This window comes from Papio anubis, chromosome 6 (genome assembly GCF_008728515.1).
Source record: "Papio anubis isolate 15944 chromosome 6, Panubis1.0, whole genome shotgun sequence".
Lineage (NCBI taxonomy): Eukaryota > Metazoa > Chordata > Mammalia > Primates > Cercopithecidae > Papio > Papio anubis.
Genome location: NC_044981.1, coordinates 49,121,720 through 49,128,136, shown reverse-complemented (window position 1 = coordinate 49,128,136; position 6,417 = coordinate 49,121,720).

Genomic DNA, 6,417 nt, shown 5'->3' with positions numbered 1-6,417 from the left:
ACACGTTAGCCTGCCACCGTTTCACATAAACTGGCAGAAGACACAAGACTTGTAGGTCAGAGACAAACAACTTTATTACTTATAGTAACAGAAGTAGCCAAAGTATAAGCCTTTGTGCCAGTTCCCAGTTTTCACAGAACAATGTGAAGAGGGTCAGTTGACACCTATACATGCAGTGGGTTGTGTTACAACAGGGTAAACCTGAGCTTACGGAACACAACTATTTTATAATGGGTAATAAACAGAAGCATGCCTATATTGTGCTCTGGAGGAAGATATCATCTCTACCTACTAAGGCTATAAGCAATCCTGCCCTTTGCTCCAAAGGGAAACATTATCTCTATCTTCCACAATGGTACACAATAAAAAATGTCTTTGAAAAGACAGTTCAGCACAGAAATAGTCAGTGCAAAATACATGCAGAAACACAAGAGACTCATGAAGAATTGTCTCCTAACGGATTTGTCTTTGTTTTAGTTAAAGTACAAGCCACAAAAGTATTATGTGGCCAAAACAAGACTGAACATTCATCTGCTTCTTTCATTAAAAATCGTTTGTTCTGGACGTATCCTGTAGTGGGTCTGCATAGGTGAGATTTGGTGAACAGCTGGCCTTAGTGCATTAGATCTGTGTAGCTTGATTCTGTCTGCAGATATTTTCTCAGACTGGATGATAATTGAGGGTTCCATATACTCACTTTTATCTGCCTTTTCTGTTAATGTTGAATTTATATGTTTATATGTAAAGAGAAGAGCCAGGTATAATAAAATATAGTCAAATCCATTTCTCCTTAAAAATTGTTTTGTAATTTTTTTAATTTTTAAAATTGTTAAGGCTCAAGAAGCTGTCTGGGAGAATTTTCTGGCCAAACTTAACAGATATTTAGGAGTGGGGATCCTTTTAAATGGCTACATACCAGGGTGTTTAAGTGGTTATCAATTGCATATATAATATTTTATTATTTTTAATTCTAGAAGTCTAGTTAATTTGAAATTTAATGTTATAAAATTTTTCATATAATATATTTAATCCATAAGTCATAATTATTAAAATGAGAACTACTATACTTATGAAACATAAGCAAACTCTTTTTGGGGTTATGTGTATAAAAGTATTTTCAAAATATGATAGCAGACAAGACCAATGGTTTAGAATTTTTTTTTTTTTTTAGAAATTCTAAAGGCAAGGCATAAAATCTTTTAAAAAAATCACACTTGAAAAGTTAATTTTGTTTTAAATTATTGATCAATCCAAAGCAACATTCAACTTCACATACCAATTTTACCAAATTTCCATATATTACAGTGGCTTAAATATAAGACCAGAAGTTAAATCTCTTGTCCTTTACTTTTTGGGTAAACAATTGTATTGTAAATCTAGATGACTTTTACCTCAAGGATTTAGAGGGGGGTAGTTTTTCTGTTTTTGTTTGTTTGTTTGTTTTTCCTCTAAAAGAAGGCAGGGTTGGCATTTTGCTGATGCCAATGATGTTCATATTTCTGAGGGCTGGGCAATTGTTTCTTGTTCACCTGGTCCCACTTGCACATACCTGCTTTCCTAAAAATATTTTAAAACATTTATTTCTAAGCTCCCCAAATCACCTACCTATTTTGCAGCCAGAAGGAAATTGGAAGAAAAAGTTGTGAGATAAGAGAGCCAAAGGGCAGACATTAAGAGCCTTCGAAGAATGACAGGTAAATTGGGTTTCATCACTTTCTAGATTAAAACTCCTCACTTGCTGCTTATTGTGTTTATGATGAAATACAGGATGTAGAGTGAGGCAACATGGACCTGGACACCTCTGCAGCCACCTCTCCACCTGTACTCCTGGCTCATCCACTCCTGCATGGCAATCTCACTGACCTCTGACAGTTTCTGCAAATCCCAAGCCCTCTCCCTCCTCAGGCGCCTCCTCAGGATCAGCGCATGCTGTTCCTTCATTGGGAGATGCTCTTTCCTTCCCCCTTGGACTGGTTAACTCCTCCCTCAGGTCATTGTCCCTTCCATTAGAGAGGGTTTGCCTTACCCCTCCATGTCTAAGTTAAATATCTGCCATATTTTTCTTCATAAAAGCATTTAGCATAATTTGCACATTTGTTAATTTTGATGAAATTATAACTGAATGAGCATTTACTGTGAATCAGGCATATGCTATATATTTTACAGAGTTTATCACCTTTAATTCTCACTATGTCATTTGTCCCACTTCACATAAGTTTTAGAGGGGTTATGGAACTTTTCCAGGGTACAGAGCTAGGAAAGTGGTTGAGCCTAAATTCTAATTGAAACAGTCTGACTCCAACATGCTCATCACTCCTAATTCTTTGCAAAACTGCCCTCAAAATGGCTTTTTCCATGCTGGGCCCTCTGTTAAGCAATTTGCCTGCACTCATTCAGTTAAGCCTCACAACAGTCCTAGAATGCAGTACTGTTAGTATTATCATCCTCATTTTACAGATAAGAAAAACAAGGCATGAAGAGTAATTTGGTTAACATTATGCCCAATTTGAAAGCATACATCTGTGGGACCTCATAGGACAGTGGCAAGCCAAGGTCACAATCCGGGAAACTTGAACATACGCTCTCCTTTTAATCAGTCTTGTACATAGGCCCTAGTGCTGCTCCCTCCCTCTGGTTCCATGGATGAGGGGCCATTTTGTTCAGCACCACATACCCAGCACTGTGCTCAGCCGAGTAAGTCAATATATATTTGTTGAATCAGTAAAAAGAGAGTGTTGGTATTTTCAATCTTCACTGAAAATTTTGTTTGCTCAAGCCTAAATATATATATGTGTGTGTGTGTATGTGTGTGTGTGTGTGTGCGTAGTTTGCTCAAGCCTGTCTGTCTGTCTATCTATCTATCTATCTATCTATCTATCTATCTATCTATCCATCTATCTGTCTGTCCATACAGCTGGGACTACAGGTACATGTCACCACTCCTGGCTTATTTTTTAAATTTTTTGTAGAAATAGTGTCTTGCTATGTGTTGCCTAAGGGGCTAGTCTCAAACTCCTGGACTCAAGCAATCATCCCACCTCGGCCTCCCAAAATATTAGGATTATAGGCATGAACCACTGTACCCATCCCAACATTTATTTTATCATCAAAAACTATTTTCCAAAATCTTACAGATATACTTGTTATGTTAAATTATACAACAGCCTTCACCACCCACTTTCGTCATTGGTCTGGTGCTTTTGGCTACTATATGGGGTATTTCCAGCAGATATATCATCAGCTCACTCATAGAAGAGGTGAGAAATCCTTCATTGGCCCCTCATTTTTTCTAAGAGGATGTCAACCCATTTCCAGTACAGCAGTTTTAAATTGGCACTTGTCAATTACATATTTCTAGATAACAAACTACCCCAAAACATAAGGAATATAAACAGCAACCATTTATTATTTTTGAGTCTCTGGGTTGGCTGGGCTGTTTGGCTGATCTTGGTTGAGTTCTCCTGTGCTTGGTCGGACTTGCTCATGCATCTGTGGTCATCTGAGAGGTTGGCTGGGAACTCTTCTCGTTTCCACAAAGTCCCTTCTCCTCTGGCAGGCTAGTCTGGATTTGTCCTCTAGGTAATGGGGATGGGGGACGAGCAATGATTTTTCCAGTCTCTGCTTGTATTGTCTGTTACTATCTCATTGCTAAAGGATTTCACATGGCTAAGTTCAGAGTTGGTGTAGAAGAGTACCACCAGAGGGTGTGAGTGAATGAAGGTGGAAAAATTATGACATCAGTACAACAAAAAAAGTGTAACATGGAATAATACTTACTTAGAAGGACAATCTTGAAATCACAGCAACCCAGTATGTATGAGAGGTTCAACTGGGAGGAACAGCCTTAGAAGTCCTGATGGGTGGATATTAGTTAGTTACTCTAAATACAACCTTGGATTAACCTAAGCCTATAGAAAGCTGAATAACTGGACTATTGTTCTGACCAAAAAGGCTCTTGTTTTCACTGAATTGTATTTTGACATTAATGCCATTTGTCTAAGAAACAGTCTTTTCTCCTTGTTGGATCTACTGCAGTGGCTCTTAAAAGGCAAGGTATGGGGGTGGGGAGATGTGAACTTTTGGCCATCAAGGGACATTTGGCAATGTCTGGAGATGTTTTTGGTTGTCACAGCTGGAGGAGGAGTGCTATTGTCATCCGGTGGGTACAGGCCAAGGATGCTGCTAAACCTCCTACAATGCATGGGACAGTCTCCCAAGGGACAGACTCCCTCTAGTCAAAATGTCAATGATGCCAAGGTTGAGAAACTAATCTGCAGAAAGGATATTGTTGATAGGTTTTCCAGAAACTCTTTCAAAACACTTTTTTTCCTAATTATGTATCAGAAATAGTTGTGCAGAACAATTATTTTGGTTTAGTCTTAGACACAAACACTGTGAATTGAATAAATGGTCAACTTTTCCATTTTGCAATGGCTGTTAGGATACTCATAGTCAAATTTGTTACACACCTATAGAAAATAGTCATATCTCTATTTTTGTTTCTTTTAGAGATGAAATCTTGCTATGTTGCCCAGGCCGTAGTGTGGTGGCAATTCGCAGGTGTGATCATAGCACACTACAGCCCCAAACTCCTGGGATCAAGCAATCCTCCTGCCTCAGCCTCCAAGGTAACTGGGATTACAGACTCCCACCACTGCATCTGACTTTTGTTTTTTATTAGGCTCATTTTTGGCTCCATTTTATTTACCTACCATTAATTTTCCTTTGTCTTTTTCAGCTATTTCTAATTTATGTATTTTATTATTTTTATAAGTTCCTGGAAGCTGTCTTAAATCTTATTTTTAAAAAGATCTAGGGGCATAAATGAATACATACTAGCATAAAGTATTTCTAGTCCGTGATCAAGGGCTTACTCAAAAATAAGTACAGAATGAGAATTGCTATTTGTAGCCACTGGAAATGAACATGTGCTCTCAGATCTAAGACCCCAAATAAATTTGAGTCTTAAATAAACAAGACCAATGACAACAAAAGGTTGAATAACATTTAGTTTGAGTGTTGAACTTACTCAGCACCTTCTATTATGTGTCTAATGTATTGACTGTCATACAGTAAGTTCTTAATATATATTTGTTGAGTAAATAAATTAATGATTTTAAACTTATTCCATTTTGATAATGACAAGATAATTTTTTCAAAAATTTCCAGATTCAAAAAGGTCTTTGTTGACTAACTACTGATGGTTAGAATTTTAGCTTTGATCAATTTGTGAAGAAATCTGGAATTCCTGAAGTTATTATTATGTGTTCTAGGAGATATATGTCTCTGTAACAATTAAATTCATGTATTCATACTGGATAGATTTAGCCAGACAATAGGGGAGAAAGTTATCAGCAGTGTGCTTTTAGCGTAGTCCTGCTTTTCCCCATGATCTAAGGAAGTCACAAGCAATCTTCTCCAAAACCCCTTCAATAGAACCATTACAATAGTATCTTGTTACAGAGTCATTATAGCTTTCTAACCCTGGGATAAAAGACCATAATTTCCAGTGGAATTCTGTCATTCATTAAGAAAACAAAAACCTATACAATGGAAGCTAATTAATTAGGGTAAACATTTATAAAGCCAGAAAGGAAATGCAGCTTTTCCTTATCCCCTCCACTACTCCCAGGAAAAAACAAACAAACAGACAGACAAAAAATCTTGACTGTACTAGTAAGTAGGCTCCAATAAATAATGGAAACAATAAACATATTTATATCCATTTCAGGATACAATGATGGTATTTGAGGATATAATAATTTGAACAAAGAATGCTTTGCTGTAGATGAGACCATAGCCATCAGTTTTATTTTCCATTACTATTTTATCTAAATCTTGATTTTTAACAATTTGCTTGTGGAACTTATACATTGGAGACTGAGCTTGATACTGACTTTCTGTATCAATAGACGAGATATTTTATACCTATCACTGTGACACTGTGTATCTAAAAACACTTCTAGGGCATCCAATAATTTATGGTTGCTTTTATTTCTCCCAGGTAATCATACATATTTTTTCTACATACCTTGGGCTAGTCCCTGAATTACATATTCCGTTCCTTCATTTTCCATCATTTATGACAAATGAATGAACATGTGACAACCATGTGCCAGGTAGACACTTGGGCTAGTGGTTGAGAATGCAATCCTAGGCAAGATATTAATACATGATTTTCTCTTCAAATCCTAATGACATTTAACAGTAACAATTCCACCACTTATCATAATATTAACAGCTAACATTGATTGGGCTCTCACTATGTTTCAGGCATTATTCTTGTTTTACATGAAATATTTTATTTAATACTTATAACAACGCAATGATGTAAATGCTCTAATTGTCCTAATTTTATAGTTGTAAAGACTGAGAATTATTTGCTTCACAGGAGAGATAATAAGGCAAATGATTATT